This window comes from Grus americana, chromosome 3, assembly GCF_028858705.1.
Source record: "Grus americana isolate bGruAme1 chromosome 3, bGruAme1.mat, whole genome shotgun sequence".
NCBI classification, from domain to species: domain Eukaryota; kingdom Metazoa; phylum Chordata; class Aves; order Gruiformes; family Gruidae; genus Grus; species Grus americana.
The window spans coordinates 124,383,264-124,402,848 of record NC_072854.1 but is presented as its reverse complement, the minus strand read 5'-3'; the positions used below and the strand labels follow the sequence as shown (position 1 = coordinate 124,402,848).

The 19,585-nt window shown below is 39.2% G+C and overlaps 1 protein-coding gene across 2 annotated transcripts in view; it reads right to left on the bottom strand.

Annotated features, from left to right (window-relative positions):
• The window catches only part of RTN4 (reticulon 4), a 67,001-nt gene extending 56,073 nt beyond the window's left edge, over window positions 1-10,928 (bottom strand). Inside the window, exons 1-2 of one of the 2 annotated variants that reach the window (XM_054822655.1) lie at window positions 10,781-10,928; window positions 2,794-3,527 (exon numbers count right to left, since the gene is read on the bottom strand). The gene's annotated coding sequence lies outside the window, so the exon portion shown is untranslated. Of the gene's footprint in view, window positions 1-2,793; window positions 3,528-10,780 lie in introns of those variants that run through there. The other variant, XM_054822653.1, reaches the window with a different exon arrangement.
• Window positions 10,929-19,585: the final 8,657 nt, after the last annotated feature.

Genomic DNA, 19,585 nt, shown 5'->3' with positions numbered 1-19,585 from the left:
TGGACTAGTCCTCCAGCTGCTGACCCACAGAATAGAAAGATCAGCACTGGCAACTGGCACAATCTAGAACTATTAACTTTAGTTCCCTCAGACTAAAACAGCCCAACACCAGTTATTTCTTACTTCTTCATATAGCATTCATCTAACTGCAACCAAATAAAGATAAACATATTATTCCTAAAAATAGTACAGGATATCATCTCCCATATTTTTCAGGAATAGCAAGTGCTATTTGAACTGCTTTAACAATGAAATCAGGTGCCCCCATATAAATACATAGTATATGATGCATTTGTTCAATTTTAGATCATTTTATGGCAACTGTATGACATTTAAATTTTTATTGCATTCCTACACTGTGTTAGGGATTTTGTCTTCCTCTCTGCTTGGAAATTTCAGTTCAAATTATGGATATTCCTTCAGTCTAAGTATTTATGCATTTATAGTTGTGTGTGGCACATATATATATGCATGTATGTATGTATGTATAAATGCATATGCAAAATGTGAACCAAAAAAGCAAAATACAGGTCTCTGGCCTGACCGGCTGTGTGGCTTTAATTAGGATCATGTTTACCCTATGGAGTGCTTAGGCTTTCCAGTCAAGTACCAAGGCTCACTGCATTATGCAAGGTGCTGGCGTGTTAAGAAGTCAATTCCTCCTACACACAGTTCACAAAACACAATACAACAGGTGGATGAAGGACACTGTTGCGTGGGGGTGTTTTGGAAAAATGAGGTAACAGCAAACCAAAGAGGTCAGTGGAAAAAGAGCAGTCGGTTTGCTACCTACCATTATTGGGTAGTTGATTTCTTTTGCAGATGTTTTGGATTTGCTTGGATTTGAAAGACAGATCCAGAAGCAAGCAAGGAAATAGATATATGCATTGAGAAAAAAAAAAAGAGTAAAAAAATTATCTTCAGTCAGCTAAGAATAGCATCCCATAATACTAAATTTAGATACATAAGCAGACCAGAATATAACACATCACATATACAGGCGCTATATATTATATTCTACCTAATTGCACACACTTCTGTGGTGAGTTCTCCTCAGCTGTAAGCTTCTAAGGCAAAGACTACATACTCTCCTATTTACAGAGCATAACACAACAAACTCATAATCTTGACCACAGCCCCTGCATGATACATAGATATCAAAAATATCTCCTGCCAGGATGGGCTTATGTTTTTCTTTTTCAATCAGATTTCTCACAACTCCGCAGACAGGAAGAATCATTATGCCCATGAAGTTAATAGCACAATATACAGAACAATTTCATTTCCATTTATTCTGCTTCGTGTCAGACTTCATGTCAGCACATGACTGATTTGTTTTAAAATCTTTTCTGAGTCTTGGCACCACACAGACGTATGGGATATGTGTATGCAATGTTTGTTGTAGCCATGTCACCTGGGGCAACATCACATGGCATTTGACAAGATAGGCAGGTTTGGGGTTTGGCAATACTTGGATAAGGAACCCACAAGACTGCTGCAAGAGATAATGTTGGGTATTTGTATTCTCAGTGCTGTTACACAGAAACTCTGACACTGCCATAAGCTGTGTGGTACTCTTCCAAAAATAATGGCCATCTAATATAGCAAGCATGAAGAACGGCTGGCCGTTCCTGCCCATGTGTGTGAATGGCATCCTTTCTCAGAAAAAGCAATGCAATACTGAAGCTAGGAGTTTGGGGTCTTGTCAGTGATGGTTATGTGGGGAAGCGATTGAGATGGCAAATGAGAAAGGCAGGAATTTGTACACAGAAACTGCGAACGATAGCAGAGCAAGCTCACGGTGCTTTGCAGCTTGGATGGGATGACAAGCCAAGCAGTGTCAGTGAGCAGCAGCTGGAGGAGAAAGAAAATAGGCAGAACAAAATGGAATCTGTATCCCTAATTTTTTTAAAAGAGTGGCCTGTGGCCAGACATGAGAGGGTTAGGAGAAGAAGAGTGAAATGAATCATGAGCCCAATATACAGAAATTGTAAAAAATGAAGACAAAAAGGAAAGGGCAAGAAATCCCCTTTTCTAGCACAAAAATAGATGAGGTAGAGAAACAGTGAAAAATGTAATTTCAGGTTACCTTGCTGCACTGAATGTACTTATAGTTTGACTCAGTTCTGTTATTTCAGATACACATTTCAGCCTATATTATTTTCTACTCTCCCTTCTCATCCAACACATATTTCTAAGGACCAGTTTTTCTCTCAGGCATATGCATGTAAGTGTTACTACAGTAAAATGCAGTTGTTTATGGCTGTCTGAAGGCAAGAAGACTAACATCTGGTACAAGATAAATCAAGAGGCAGTTTTTACAGTGTTTTTAGTATGATGAGGACTATCTTTACAGCCTGACCTTCCATTCTGCTTGTTCTAATTGTATAAAGATATTAAAATAGGAAGGTGTTACCCTAAGTTAGACAATATTCTGAAACAACCATGCATTCATTTAATGAATAATAACAAATTTGAGTCTCTGCATTTATGAATACCACTGGGATTAAACTTCTTGTAGACTAAGAATTCATCCTCAAATGACTATTAAGCAAAAAAACCCACCCACAATTAAAAGCTGAAAAGACATTTGAATGTATAATAATATTAATAAGCAAAACCATTATTATGATTAAACATTTAATGTGATTAAAGCATTTTAGAAGGATTCCACCTAAAACCTAGAAAGCACACTAGAGCTGGGTTAAAAAAATCAAAAGGTATTTGTGGCAGAACACATGAACAACCACAAAACCATGGATGAAATGCAAAGAGTAAATTTGTTTTCCTTACCTCACCAACCAGCTAAAGAAGCACCTGGGCAGAGGCACACAAGCAGGGACGCAGGCACCGCGGAGCTCGGTCCGTGCTAGAGGATCACCAAACCTGCTGTTTTCACCTGTATTTCAAGAATTCACGTAGGCATAGTTTACCACTGTGCTTTGATCTTTCCCACAGCAGGGCAGGAATCTCAAGCATGTTTGATAAGGTGCCTTGAAGTCCACCACAGGCATGTGTTATCTAAACATGGATGTTCTATTTGTCCAATGCACAAGGCTAAACAACAATTAGTCCGATATATGTGTGTTTCTACATCCCAGCTGCAAGTCACTTGAGCGTGTTTACAGTCCTCCTCGCCAATCTTCCGTTCTTTTCCCACATTCCACCCCCTCGCTCAAGGGAGCACTTCCGCTGGGGCTGGCAAAGCTGGAGGTGTCCATTTGGGCTTGCAGGGTGTAGGGCAGGGTAATTTACAGAGGCACATAATAAATACATGTAGAAAAAGGAATAAACATATCTCTACGGTAATTCTTTGAATCAGGTGTCCTACTCATCCTGTCAGTTGATCATTTCATTTGATGCATTAAGTCCTGGAGATGCTGAATGCCATCCTCTACGCTTGCTGATTCATCAGTTATGTTGAAGCAACACATGCCTTCAAAATCGGAGCAGCGTTTATGGTGTCAAAGGAGGAGATAGTCCACCGCCAACTGATTTTGTAATGTTTGTTGGCATACAGCTGTTACCTACACAGAAAAACAGCAATGAGGAACATTAATATCAAAAGCAGTTAGCATAGTATAATTCTGTAATACAGCTACTGGGATTGGCACACCAATGAAACACATTGTCAGAAGATCTGCAGCTGTTAATCCTTCCTCAATATAAAAGGCAGATGAGTTAGTTACAGTAGACGCCAACCAGATCCAAGTATTTACATGTCGATCTCGCATAAACATATCCAGGGCATGTGCTTATAGTACAAGACTACAAAGCACAACAAGCCAACCTGTGATAAGGGAAGAAAACAGGACTATCATCTCCTTCCAGAGTTGTAAATATTTGCTTATTTTTTCTATAAGAGTAACTGCAAGTGTGTATGTGGGTGACTTTATTCAGTTCTCTATAATCTACAGTTATTCTCCAAGTGCTGTATGGTTTTCGAACAGGCCAAATAGGATTATTAAAAGCAGTTATGGTTTCCTTAATGATTCCCACTTGTTGAAATACCTGAATGGTTTGAGCAAATTCCTCCTTCTCCCCTGGAATACGGTATTATTTTACAATTACCACCTTGGCAGGCACAGGCAGCACAACAGGATCCCACTTCGGGTATGCACACAAGACAAGTTATAGATCGAATAGCAAATCCCACTTGGGAAGTCCCGAAGCAGAAGTGACCATTTAAAGTTTCAACTGTTCATCCTGCCAACACATCAATACCCAAGATCATAGAATCATGGAATTATAGAACGGTTTGGGTTGGAAGGGACCTCAAAAGATCATCTAGTTCCAACCCCCCTGCCATGGGCAGGGACACCCTCCACTAGATCATGTTGCCCAAAGCCCCATCCAACCTGGCCTTAAACACTTCCACGGATGAGGCCTCCACAACCTCCCTGGGCAACCTGTTCCAGTGCCTCACCGCTCTAACAGTAAAGAATTTCTTTCTAACATCCAATCTAAATCTACCCTCCTTCAGCTTAAACCCATTACCCCTTGTCCTGTCACTACACTCCCTGATAAACAGTCCCCCACCATCTTTCCTGTAGGCCCCCTTCAGGTACTGAAGATATATTCTTTAATTGGGCAATTAACACTGTAATTGTGGTAAATAGCGTGGCATTTCCTATTGTTAAAGTAACCTTACCTCTGAGGGCAGGGGTCAGATTTCCTCCCAATCCACAGAACTGTGATGTGGCTTCTTTATTACTAATATTTCTGTGTAATACAGTAACCTCAGCTCCAGTATCCACCAGAGCTAACACATGTAAAATCCCCCCAGACCACCACTTTATAATTAAAGGAACACGAGGCATCGGTCCCCCTCACAGTAAGAGGCTACAGTGGCAGCAATTTTGGAGGACTTGCCAAACTTTCATTTCTGCTCTTTTGGCATTTTCCAGGTAATGCCTTGCCTTGAGGTGGCAGACGGGGTGGAGACTGGGCAAGGAGTTGGTGGTGGGGCCAGGGGTGGTCGTTTTTTTTGCTTAGGCGCTAACTTTTGCCATTGGCAAAACATTTCTGATGTTGTAACCCCATCTATTTCTGATTGTGGGACACCCGCTTGTACAAGATCATTCCACATGTTTCCTCGTCACCTGCGACGTAACTCCTTTCGGTTTTGCCGGCTTTATTCACCACCCACACAGATGGTCCCCAAAGTTACAACCCCAATTTCCCTCAAGGTATTTGCTAGGGCACCTACATTACCAGTAGCATTTGTGACTGCTGGTATAGTTAAAGGTTTTAGTGAGGTAGGTACTCCGCTCAAAAGCTGCATTTTGATACTCGTTAGTGCTACCCTGTCCAGATTGAATCCCCTAATCCACACATGAGCCATTGCTGTTATCAAAATGTTCCCAGGCACAGCATGGTAAGATGATAAGCAGTACACCAGTACAGCAAGCAGTGAAAGCAAAAAGCAGCCACTAATGAGCACTAGACTCTAACATACAATAAGGCAAGCAAGCCCCATGGCAAGTGCAGAAGCCTGCCAATTAACAGCTAAACAGCAATAACAACTATAAATTCAATCTAGCACATTCCAAACAGATCTGTCATTATCTTGAACCCTTTATGCCCCACACTGGGTGCCAAAAAGGACTGTCGTGGTGTAACCCCAGGCAGCAACTAAGCACCACACAGTTGCTTGCTCACTCCTTCCCCTCGTTTATTAGCAATGCATGCTATCAACCATTCTACAGTATCTTGCAGCACATGGCACTGCTCTGCTTGAGTAGTAATTACTTCTTGCACGATCACCTTTGCATCTTGTAAAACCTCAACTTCCTTTTCCAATTCTCTCATTGCACTCCGTAATGCAACAACTTCATGGCCAAGAGCTTTAAGATTGGTAACTAATAACCATGTCAGTCTCCCTCCTAACTTGCAAGAAGAATCTGATGCCACTTTCCATGGCAATCCAGCTATAGCCATTTCAATTGTCTGGAGGGTAGCCACCACCCTGTCATCTATTTCAGGCCATGTTTCCAGTGGAGCCCATGTAGCCAGGAAAGTGGCCACAGGGGCCCAGCACTGAGTACTGGGCCATATTGGAATATGGGGAGTCACTGTCGTGGTCTCCCCAGTCCCTGACTTTTTTGCCAGCCACGGCATGCTTGTTCCTGGATCCTGCTGGCTATGATAAATGTGTAAGCCAGCACAGGCAGGACACAGGAACAACCACAAAACCATGGATGAAATGCAAAGAGTAAATTTGTTTTCCTTACCTCACCAACGAGGGGATCCCCAAAGTACCACCTGGGCAGAGGCATGCAAGCAGGGATGCAGGCACCGCGGAGCTCGGTCCATGCTAGAGGGTCACCAAACCTGCTGTTTTCACCTGTATTTCAAGAATTCACGTAGGCATAGTTTACCACTGTGCTTTGATCTTTCCCACAGCAGGACAGGAATCTCAAGCATGTTTGATAAAGTGCCTTGAAGTCCACCACAGGCATATGTTATCTAAACACGGATGTTCTACTTGTCCAACGCACAAGGCTAAACAACAATTAGTCCGATATACGTGTTTTTCTACATCCCAGCTGCAAGTCACTTGAGCGTGTTTACAATCCTCCTCGCCAATCTTCCGTTATTTTCCCACAGTATTCAAACTTGGAAATGAACAACAGTTCAAGAGAAGCAGTTATTTAACTCATCACTTCTTCAGCCAAAGTAAGTCTGAGTCCAGGATAGCCACTTCAAACCCAGAGACTGGTGTGATGAAGTGAGAAACACAAGTGAGCTGAACTGACAAGAGTTTGGGAAAGCAACATGAACCACAGCTAGCAGGGGAAAAAAAGGACACTTAAAACGAAGCTGGTGTTGTCCTAACATAAAGTTACCAATATTAATATAATCCTTAGTGGTCATGAGGGTTTGAAGTACCACTGAAACCCTGCTGTATCAAGTTTGAGAACTGTGGACTGTGGACCACTTTCTGGGCCTGCAGCAGCCCTGCAGAAATAGTGTCCCCCTTGTTTCTCCAGAGGGAGCTTTTCTTCTACACAGCTTTGCAGTGTAAGGAGCACAAACTCATTCTAAGAATACCACAGCACTTTGTCGCAGCTTTACATGTTAATGACATTGGTAGACCATACTATTTTCAAAAGATAACCTCAGAAATGTGTGAAATCATGCACATGTATATTTGCTTCTGGGGAAAAATGAAGTGATCCTTAATTTTTACCAACCTGGGTAAAGATTCACTTTACAGAGTTCATATTATGTATTTAAGAGAATTGTCACTAAAATCAGATCCAACCTTCTTATGCAAAGAGTTATTGGATTAGATCCTCAGCTTCTACAGATTCAGGCTGCTTCATTGAAATCAACATGCTGTTGGGAATTAGTATTAGCTGAGAATCTGGCTTGCTACAGTTAGGCTTAAGAGGTTCAAAATTAACTAAATGAAACATGATCTACATGAAAAGCATAGTATCAGAAGATACCTCTGCACAGAATAACACTCCAAGGTAAAGTCTGATACCAAATTCACCGTACATCACGGAAACATGAAGTTGATGCGACCACCTGACTCCCAAAGTCCACCTTCCCGATGTTTAGTCCAGAGAGGTCAAAAGATCATCCACTTGTCACATACACTTCTACCACAAGCTACAGAATACTTCCCAATACCCTACTACAAGCTTTCAGCCCACAGCAAAGACCAAAAGTTGGAATTTTTTTTAATTTTTTTTTTTTTTTTAGAATGAATAACAATTGGTCTCTGCACAGATAAACTTCAGAAATACTCTACCTTCAAAATCAGCTATATTCTGTTTCCTGTTATTGTCTCTAATGCCCTACAGCAATCTTCCTCTGTATATTTGGAAAAAAGCAAACCCAAACTGGGAATACTGCTATTGTTCAAATATGAGCCCCTATTCCCACTAGTTTAGTAACACAGTTTCTATTTGGGATGGTATGCAACACTGACACCAAAGAAATCAAGAGAGGGATTTAGTAGGACCATGCTGTGATCTCAGGCTGAGAAAGAGCAAGCCATAAAAGGGCTCTGCGAAGTCTAAAAAATCAAGAAAAGAAATTTTTAAAGCAATTGCTGTTCATAATCTTTTTTTAGAACTGTATACTAGTTTTTGTTCAACATGCATTTCTAATGATATCTGGCATAACTATCAACTATTAGCTGTGTCTTTGAAAATAAGTGAATGTTGCCACTCCCTATATTTTTCAGAAATTAATGGAATGGGATGTACCCATGAAACGATCTTGAACTGCATCCATTTTCTTGTATCTGCAGATCACATCTAATCTTTGTACTTGATTCTAAGCTGAAGATTCTCCTGAATAAAGTCCACATATTTCTAAGAACAAGCAGTTCAGACATTTCTATTCTAGTTACCACCATACCACAAGAACTGAAATAGCATCAATTAAAATTGTCATTGACCTCTTACAGAGCACTGATATAAGTGCCATTCTCCCTGTGTCCCAGCTGCTTTTTATACAACAGGGTATTTGATTTCCTCTGAACATTTGATAGAAAGATTAAACTGTCCAATGTTTCCAATTAAAAACAGTTTGTGTTCTACAGTGGATTTAACTACTTCATTAAATCACTCATTATGGATCTGCTCACAGCACTATTTTCAGTTCTTTCCTTCAATCTGTAAAGTTTTCACTTATGGATCTAATAAAATCATCAGGAAGCTTAAATTTCATTCATATCCCAAGTATCACAAAGATGTAATTAAAAATCATTACCACTATTCCATCTGCCACTTCTGTGCACTGTCAGTGCACCTGACTCCTCTGTATGCAGAGTGTAAAGAAGTCTGCAAATGAATGCAATGTGAACAGAGAAAATGGCCATGTTATCTAGATACAATTTAAACCCTGCCTTTCTCTTACAACATCTCATACTGCTCTTTCTCAATGCTAGGAATCTCTGGTCCAGCTCACCACCAGAGTGCCTTCATGGGAGTGAAATGTTTCTCCTTTCTTTTTGGGAATATTGCCAATACACTTCCTTGCCTCTTTCGGATGCAACTGCCCTTCTTCATGTCCATGTTTTGTTCCATTTAGATCAGCGTAATGTTAGACCCTTTCTGCCGATGTGTATGCATGCAGAATTAATAGACTTCATCTACTACAAAAAGATGTTGGCAGGAGTTTTGTTGGCAGCAGACAGAGTAAGCACATAACTCCCTTAGTGGCTTAGTTACCCTGGTTGCCAGCCACATTCAATATTGGCCTCAAGGTGCTTCCTCTTGACCTTTAAAGCCTTGTGGAATCTCGACCCGAGCGCTTTCTCCAAGGCAGCAATTCCCTCATCTTCCCGAGTGCTAAACAGGCTCATCTGAGTCCTCCCTGTCTCACCAGCAGGTATACAAATGTGCCCAGCTAACTGGCAACCTGACTGCCTCTACTATCTTTCTCCTGCAGAAATGTCCAACCTACTGTGATTACCAAAGTTACAGAGATTGTATTCAAGTTTTTTAACCCCCTTTTCCCCCTGAAATGCAGGTTGGGCATCCAAAGTTACACTGAAGTCCTTTATTTTTATGTAAATGCTATATCTGGTTGTTATAAATTAAAATACCAGTTAAAGTTGTCATTCTCAGTCACACTCTTCTCTTAACAAAATAATACTAAGCTTTAAGAAACAGGCAGCAAATATACACTGATCCAGATGGCAATTCATATTACTGGATGAAAAGATTAAAAAGAGTGAGCTGTCTTTAGTATAAATCAATCCACATCATCTACCTTTATTTCAATCCAGTAAAACTTTCAATAAATAAATCTTGGTTGTATGCAATATGTAATTTAAGGACAACACCAATTTCTAATTCTTTTGACCCTCACATCCATGAATAAAACCATAAGCACTCTCATTTGCTTGTACACCAACTATCAGGTCTTGATTCTGCAATGCTTGTATGTCTGTTGTTCTTCATAGTCACAACCTGCCCTACCTAGTATCCAAAACTATGCTTAGTAACAAAGCATTTGCCAGACTGGACCTAAGAGCAGGATTTATATTTTAAAAGTTTTTACTTAAATGCAATTTTAAACAATTTATAGCCAGCTTTTGGGGAGAGAGGTCTAGATTATGTTAAAGGTGTGGTAGTTACCTGAATATCCTTTCTGCCCTATGACCCCCTTTGGCCTTTACAGCACTTGTCTCAATACTGTCAATAGTAACAAAACCTAACACGGAACAGAGTTTGCAGCTGTAGTCATAAACGCATCTGCAAAACAATTGTATGCAAATATGTGGTCACAATTGTGTTTCAAAATACTATTTTAAGCACCAAACTCTAACTGAAAAGACTGTTTAAACAACAGTCAATAAATATGTTCATTACAGTATTTTTTCTTTTTATTTACTTTGCAGGGAATTTACACATCAGTCCTCTTACAAAAATGGTTTTCAAAGATAAAAATTTTAAGCTTCTTTTTAACCAGTCCATACTTGAGCTTCCCAGTAAAAGTTCAGCTTTTCCAAATATCACCTCTTGGGAAAAAACTTACAAACATTGTTTCCAAAGAAACACATAGTTGTGTTTGAATGGAGGGCATAGCTTGCGTTTTTAAAATCCTGGTTATACTTAACAAAGTACTGACATAGGCCTGCATTGCAGAAGGCTTATTTCCGAGCATTAAAAGACAGCATAAAATAAGAAAGCTGATACTGGCCTCTTTTTATCTCACTGGAAACTTTGGCTCAACTCCAATCTTCCCTCAGTTTACAGAGTAGTTAACGAACTACTTGTCAGTATAGCAAAACAAAATTATTCAGCCGCTTTACCTTTCTGGGGTCATTTTCCTTGAGGTCTGTCTCCTAGTCTTATTCCACATGCCAGAGCTTTATGTGACAGTCACAGGTTAACACAAAGCAAATGTGATAAAAACTGCAAGCAATACCTTCGCTGTAATTGCTGCTACAGGTACACTGTAATTGCTACAAATAAGCAATCATTTTTATCATAGTAAAAGAAGGTGTGGTTTAGTTTGCGCTTGTCAGAGGATCTGTAGGAGTTTTCACAACAGAGAATCAACACTGCTTTTATTTTAGCAACAAGAGCTGTTCAAGTGATGGTATTTAAGGAATGAGGTCACATATTCAAGCTGTTTAGATACAACAGTGTTCAAAGATGTCAGTCAGGCTCCAAAGTAGATAAAAAGTGCATCAGCTTATCAGCCAGGCATTTCTAGTTGCTGGTGTGCTTCTCACATTTAATAAAGCAAGGCATGCAAAGTGAACTCCATCCTGGCACAGAAATATGCTTCTGAAGCCCTTTACACTATGTAGCACAGTTAGAAAATATGAATTACAAGACTCCATGCATGTCTCTGAACGTCTACACTTCAATGGCTCAAGAAAACAAATCAGTGTTCTTACCTGAATCAGTAGTTTTTCTCTGTATTAGGAAAGATTTCAGTAAGACAGATGTAGCAGGAAATCCTAGGCAACCAAACACATTCCAATTACTACATTGGTGAAACTTGTTCAGTAGTGTAAAGTACTAATCTGACTTTGTACCTTCATCCAGATATATTTAGCTAACATGGAAGATTTTGCCCAAAAGTTTTGGGCAATGGCAGAATAGATTTGAGTGTTCTCATGCATCCATAGAAAGACCAAAATCTACTCCTTTAAGTATCCCATTATGTAAAAAATTGGGTCAACAGCTAACATGGTCTGAAATTAGTTGGTATGACTGTAACCTCAGTAGAAATTTGCTTGATCACAACTAGACTTAAATTTGATCTTTTTTTTTTAAAAGATCAACAAATTGGTGATAGTCAAGTGGTCCAAATCTGATTTAGCAATTCAACTGAAATCAGTAGGATTATAAACACTGATACTAGATTTTATTTACAATAAATTTATTTTCAAATGTACTTAGTTAAAAAAAAATCTCCCTTTTCCTAAATACATGTAGCATGATTGCACAGACAAGTTTATCTGAAAAATTTAAATTCTGTCTCCCAACATACAGAAATCCAATGTTTTTACAATCCTGTAAATTTCTTCTTAATGGTAAGTGATATGTCCTTTCTCAAAACACATTTTAGAAAGAGTATTTGCCACTGAAGTTTCTACAAATATATCTCTGATATGTCTTTAAATTATAATCGCTTCTCTGAAGAATTTACACTGACCAAGGCTCCACGTTGAAAATATTTACATGCATGAGTTCAATAAAGTATTCACATAAATAAAGTAATTCATGGGTATAAGTGTTGCAGACTTCAGTCAAAAAGATGATAGCACTCGGTAGGAAAACACTGTCTTTAGTACACACAGGATAAACCAGGCTGTCAGGTAGTGATCTGTATTAAATTTTTATGAAACAGTTTATGCCAAATATATTGCCTCTGATTCCGTAAATGCAGAACAATTTATTTCCAGGCCTCACACATCTAGCAGATACTTATATTAGGCTTTAGTAATTTATTTCATTACAGAGATATCAAGATTGGGCCTTTGCACTGGTAAATATTTCAATAAATCTTACTATTAAGTTTCCAGGTTCCCCTAAATTGTATTTTACTGTTTGTGTATTGAAGCAACAAGATTGCAACAGTGATGGAAAATATTTACAGCCTAGTTTGATTTACATTGCTTCATGTTTGCACAGAAGACAAAAATATCAACAAGCCTCACCTGCACATGTGAATTTTACTCAAGGAAGTAAGCCTGTGTTGCTTAACAGTAATACTTCGGTGCATAAAAAAATTAGCTCCAAAGAGAGGATCTGAATTTCAGGAATTAACCCTGAGAACTTGCTGAAATGCCTGCTCCCATTATTTTTGTACAGCCCCAAGGGACTGTAGAATTAGCCTTAGTACGATACCAGAAATCCAAGAATACCTAAGTATAATTGAAAGATATCACAACTTCAGACTTTTCCAAATGGGATCTTATTTAATGTTTGTTATGTTAAAGAGGAACAGATGATGAATGGGTAACAACCCTTAACAGGGACATGATTCACAGCAGTCGTGCACACTGCATGATATAATCCTTCAATTCAAACTATTTTTCAAGCATAATTTAACCTGGACAGCAACCATCTGAACTGAAGATATTCAGTATTTATCTCTAGACAGAAAGAAGAAATGTGGAATGTCCAACGATCAGTGAAAGTACTGCCATAGAAAGTGAAAGTACTGAAGGGAGCAGCCAGTGGGTAAACTGAGACAGTTAAAACTGAATATTTTCTGTTTGGAAAAAAAAAAAAATTCATTGACATGATTAAAATTATTCCTGTTCATTTCCATGTTGTATCAATCACTCTTTTCTTTCTCTCCTCCCACCAAGATAATTTTTGTCCTTTCTTGGTTCGAAAATGAAATTAAAGCCTGTCTGGAAAAGACTGATTTTTCTTTCAGTAACTTTCATTTTGCTCTTTTGGCACTGATCATTGTCTCTGTTGTTTAGTCTATGTACCTGAACCTGCCCCAAAACAAAATTATGACTTAGGCTAAAAATAGAAAGCAAATTGTATCTGGACTCCCTGCTGGAAGTATAAATCGTCTATATTCACTGAAAAAGAGAAAAACCTTTTGCTAGGTACTGGAAATACCTTTCCAATAAGATAATCTACCTAGACAGTAAGTCCCTGGGCAGTATCCCTGCTCTCCAAAGGCTCCCACTGGATATTCTCCTTCCTTTTTGAACTCTCCCCAGGTGGAAGCTGATGCAGAGAGGCACAGAGCTCTTAAGGAGCATTTATTTAGCATCGGTTGTACTCACAGATTGCAGTCAGGAAGGCTAACAATGGTAACCTGTCATGGTGACTTTTTTGATTTGGGTGTTTTCAGGGTTTGGTTTTTGTTTTGGGTTTTTGCATTTGGTTTTTTTTTTTACAAGCATTGTGATATTACACTGAACATCCATGTTGAGACATGACAGGTTAGAGGTGACAAATGCTTAGTTTCTTAGAGTCATCCTAGCTGCAGAATTGTATTAGCGCTGGAAATACGGTTTTCAAGTTCAAACTGGACTACCTTACTACACAGCAAAGGCTACCTTAATAAGGATTCTGATAAGCATTTTTTCCCCCAAAGTTTTTGACCCAAACTCTCTTGTCTGTACAATACAATAAACATCTCAATAACCTCCCAAACAAATGAAACCTATCTTAAGTTGTCCGTTAAGCAATTTTCAACCAAGGTAATTTACTTCCGTTATAACAAATTAGTAGGGTACTAAAAGCATTTTACCACTTCATTATTTCACGTTATCAAAATGCTGGGTGATCTACTGTCTCATTTCAAATGTCTCATTTCATGGCTGAACAAAAGCTATTACAGTCATTTTACATATCTGATTCAGAAAATCTGCCATTGCTTCTTACAGATGGAGTTCAAATAGAAATGAGTGATTGAATCTATTTTAGTTATTTACCAGATATACTAGCAATTACGAGTGTTCCTAATTTTCTGTTAATTGAAGGTACATTACAATTGTGCTACACGCTGTACTTATTTTGGCCAGATCCTCAGCTACAATAAACCAGCAAACCTCAATTATGTTAATTAACCTGTGTAATTTAGGCCAACTGAACATAACTGCCTTCTGGATTTGTCTATGTTTTCATGCTTGCCCGTGTTAATACGCTTGTTTCTTGTGGAGAAGCAGAATTACTAACTGTAAATGCAAACAGAACAAAGTACAGAAAAATGACCCTGAAAAAGCTTCTTCATTTCTCTACTATTATTGGGCAGACATCACACAACAGCTTTGAAAGGAAGTACCGCAAACTGGAACGCGTTGTCATCTTTCGGTCAGCTTTAGTATATATTACCTCACAAACCATTCTTCCCTTTGACAGCCACAGCAGAGCCTTCTCCAGTTTGAGCTTTCGCCAGCAGATTTCTGAAAATGGTGTCAGGGAACTGATTTAGCTCAGTCACACAATGATGATGAGTAACTCTGATCCTCACCAGGCGACGTTGCTGCTGCTGTCACTTCTGAGTCATTACATTTTCTGAGGAAATAGCCTTCTCTGCTAGCTCAAACTTTCTTTGCTACATCAATGCTGAGTTCAGTGTATGCTTGGCAACTTCCCCCAATAAAACAAAAGGTCCAAATAAGTTCCTCTGGGGAAGGATCCCTAGCCATGACTTACTAAATACTTCTGCCTTCTTTTTGTTTCTTTTCTTTACACAGAAGGAGTCAAATTATTTTTTAAAAACATACATCCAAATCCTCAAAATGAAAACTTTCTAAAAGGAACTTGTGACCTCACTTCAACACTCTCTGCCTTCATTCCCTTTGGTCCACATAATCTTCCTCTTTTCCTCTATAGCTATTTCCATCTTTCTATGCATGTTTCCTTCAAACCTCTTCTACTATTTAGCTTCCTTTGTAAACACATTTACCTCCATATCTTACCTAGTTAAAGTAAGTCAATTTATTTTTAAGACTGTGGATTTCTTATTCAGTGCCAAGAAAGATGATAATGAAAAGTCATACTGCCCTGTGGATATAGGTAAGATCGCTCCATATTACATAAAGTTTTTCATGTCACTCATTCTATGTAGGCTGCCAACATTTATGTTCTTAGACCAACGAATCTTTAAACCACAAGCACTAGCATCTGAATCCTTTCAAAGGATAGACAGGCATCAGAATCTCATGTGAGAGGGACCATAAGCCAAGGAAGAAGCAGTCATAAGATGCTTTTTTCAAGTCTGAAAATACTAAGTCATGCTCTGCAAAGTGCTGAAATGACCTTTCTTTCTCAACCAACCTATGTAATGCCTTTGCAACACTGGCAAACCACAGATAAACTTTTTGTAATAGCCCCTTTTTAAAACTTCACACATCTGTGAGAGTCCAAGTAGATGATCAGTGTTGCACCACTTCAAGTTTTGGTCAGGGGAAACTCTCTCACTTGCAGTATGCTCAGAGTTAATCACCTCCTTGCAAAACAAAACATATTTATTTGGATTGAGCTTCAAACTGACAACAAGCTTATCACAGACTATTAACAAATGTAATATTTTTTGTTAAAAAAATTTCACACACACCAGGATATCACTCAGCTCTAAGAAACATGCCATGTAGAGTTCTCTCAAATATTTCAGATGCACTAAGCCAAAAAAGGGAGCCTAAATTGTCTGTACATTTTCCCTTCTGTGAAAGTAGGTTTCTCTCTTCCATCCCTCATTGTCCTTCACATGTTTTCACCTGCCAAAGCACATTTTTAAAACCAGTACTGGGGCAATTTTTTCCCATAGACGCCCTGGCAGGAATCCCCAGTTAATTAATCTCTGCGTTCTCTCTTTCACCCAGTGTAGTGGCATAACTATGCTGGGCTTCTGGAAGAAGTTGATGGCTACATCTGTTTGGGGACTCCACGCACTTTGAAAAAAGCCCATATCTTCTCAAGTTCTTCAGCTTTGAAAAAAGCTTGTCTGTATTAAAAGGGTTTTCCTTTCCTGCCTTACAGCAGACCTTACAGTCTCACCAAAATAAGGACTTACCATCTATACAGACAGCATTTTTTTCTAGTTATAAAGGTTTCTCTTTTTTCCCCTATATAGACAGCAGTAGTCTCAGGTCATGAATTTTCCTCACTGTTTTTCAAGATTTCAAAAGTGAAATATTGACCCAACACTTCCTACAAACACTGTGACATGGCATATGACAAGCTCGCTGCAGAGTGCAAACATGGGGTATCAGGGAAGTTACTCCACAGAGTTTTCCTTGAAGTTGGAATTACTTGCTAAGCATGAAGGATGAACTAAAATTTTACATTTTCTTAACCTTATCAACAAAAAAGCTGGTTGTTTTACATATTCTAGACGATGAATATCTGAAAACCTGAAGCCTTCGAAAATGCAGAGGATGGGCTAAAACAATGTAGAAAATGTGAGGGTTTGCAGTCTCTTCTCTCTCTGTGATGTTTACCCAGCATGTTTGAGCGTGCACAGTGGCAGCTGTTTAAAGAGGAGCCAGGTAGTCATGACAGTTGCAGAAACTAAGTCTCCAGAGCCAGGTGCCAAGCAATGAAGCTAACCATGCTTTGTTACTGCTTTTGGGATAAACAGCATTGGGGTGATTTTTTTCCCATAGACACCCCAGTAGGAATTCTCACTTGGTAACTGAAAGGTCTCCTTGTTCCCTCTTCATCTCACACGGTTACAGCGCAAGAGCCGAGCACAAACTCTATAGATAATGACTAATCATCTAAACAGATACCGTGCTGATTTTCCCAGTGAAATGTAGCAGCTACAGAAAATCCATTTACAGCCTGTCAAGGATGGGTGGAAGAAAGAAAGGAAAATCACAAAGGAGCTAATTCTTCATCTTTTTTTCCTTTTTAGTCATTAGTCAGAGCCCATTAAGCCCAGCTACAAGTCCCCTATTAAGGACAGAAGACCCCTGCAGATATAATGGGGAATTTGAATGTGAGGAGACCCCTCGCAGCAGCCTGTGCACTGCCATCTGCCTACCACCAGCTTACTGTTGACAATGCTTCATTACCATGAATATCTTCGATCAGGGATCTTAAGCCAGCTGTGCCCTCTTGGTTTGAGTCTTGCAATGTGTCACTGCAGCAATACAAATATAGCCAGTCCATTACTCTCAGGTTGTCTGACTAAGCAGCTTTTTTGGCTGAGAAAATGTTCCGTTATTTCACCACTGGGACTAAATTTTTATTTCAGATATAATCCTGCAGTCTTAGCATTTCCTAGTTCAGGCTACACTTCTAAAAATTCAAGGACAGACTTGGCCCTTACTGGGTAAATGCTGGTGAACAGCTCAGAAATGAATCCACAGCTAAGCCTCTTTTTTTCATCCTGAGAGAATGTAAATTCTGCAAGAATTTACTAAATCCAGTACTAAAACTACTTGTCTTTTCAAGGCTATGGAGAAATATTCAGTAACCCTGAGTCAGGTGTTCCTGGTTAAAAGACTATATAATAGAGCAGTAATCCCATGTGCTATAATTTTAATAATATATTGACTGATGCTTTGGAACATAATTCATAACTTAATGCTAGCTTTTTATTTACTACTTAAGAGTGTGGAAGTCAGAAAAACTTCCTGACATAAAATACATGAACTGCAGAGAGGTTGCCTGTCAGGACAGTAACTCTGGTGCCAAAAAGTAAGTAACTTTTTGTGTGCATGGAAACGTGGCAAGCTCTTGTAGGCTGAGTACAGATATCTCCCTCTTTACATTCTGCACACACTCAGCTCTATAATGCATGAGCTGGTTTTGTTTGCAGATGACAGGGTTTCTCAGCAATGTAAGAATGTGAAGTAGAAACATGTGTCAATAAGAATAAAGCAAAAAGTCAGTCTCAGTTTCCTTTCACAATCTGGTAGTTTTCCTTTCATGCATTTACCCTGCTATGCTTTTTGCCTGCAGATTACCCAAGAGTTTTCAGAGCTCAGCTCAGGTGCACTCCTGCTGCATACACAAAAATGCCCAAAAAGAAAAGGGGAAATAAAGGGCATAAATATAAGTACACAGACAAAATGGTTCTGCTTCACATGCAACTACATAATACACACAAACAGATCTAGGTCCTAGTCTATAGTATTAGGAAAATCTCAGACCTGATGCAGTTTTTGGTCTACTGAGAAGCAGAATTGCAGCTTCATAGCTTAGCTCTAATATTCATCTCACCTGGATATTAGTGCTTCTGAGTAATCATACTGGTTTCATCTGATCCAAGAGCAGATAAGTTAAAAAGGGCTCTAACGATCAGTTTTAAAGTTCTGGGAATATGTATACTAGAAAAGCATTTAAACTTTTTTTTTTTTTTTTTTAATTGCTTATGTCTTGTAGTAGAACCATTAGTCTCTTTGGCCACATCTGACTGCAAATAACATTCCTCAGTAATGATGTCACTGTACTAATTAGCTTTTAAATGCAGCCCCCTAAGTATCACTGAGCTGCTTCTTCACTGTCACTGAAATTAATTATCTTTTGCATCAAACCTCAGACTGATAGGCAATGAGATAACTACCCAAAAAATGGCCTGATGTAGCCAACACCAAAATGCTCTCTGTCATTTACGCAGCCCCTCTTCAGCCTAGGAGAAGCCAGAGCCACCTTGAGACTCAGCGCTTTTGGGAGGGTCCAGCAGCTATCTAAACCATATTCACTTACCAGCTCTAGCTTTGTTTGCAGAAGTTGAAACCAAGTGGAAAACAATACCAACAAAACCTCCTCGCTGCTCAGTTCGATTTGTCCTCTAACAGCTTATCTTGGGGAAGGAGAGAAACTTGTTGCTGGACACCCTTCATGCCTTCACAAAAGGAATATGAAAGAAGGAAAGAAGTCATGTCTTTATTTCGCTATTCCCAGCAGGCTCATGTCCTGCATACTGTCAATCCAGTCCTGAATATTTATATCACTACCAGTCAACAGACTGTGTTCTTTCACAAACTGCCAGCCAAAGTGATTTCTCACAGCTAAGCTAAGCAGCTGCTATTCTTCTCTGTCCTTTCCAAGGGCTCAACTTCGCAGTCACTAGATAGAGAAACAGGATTTGCTAACTCCAGGGCTGACTGGAGGCTAAACAAGGGGAAAATTCACATGTTCTTAAGTCTCAAAACAAGAGAGCAGACAGATTCATC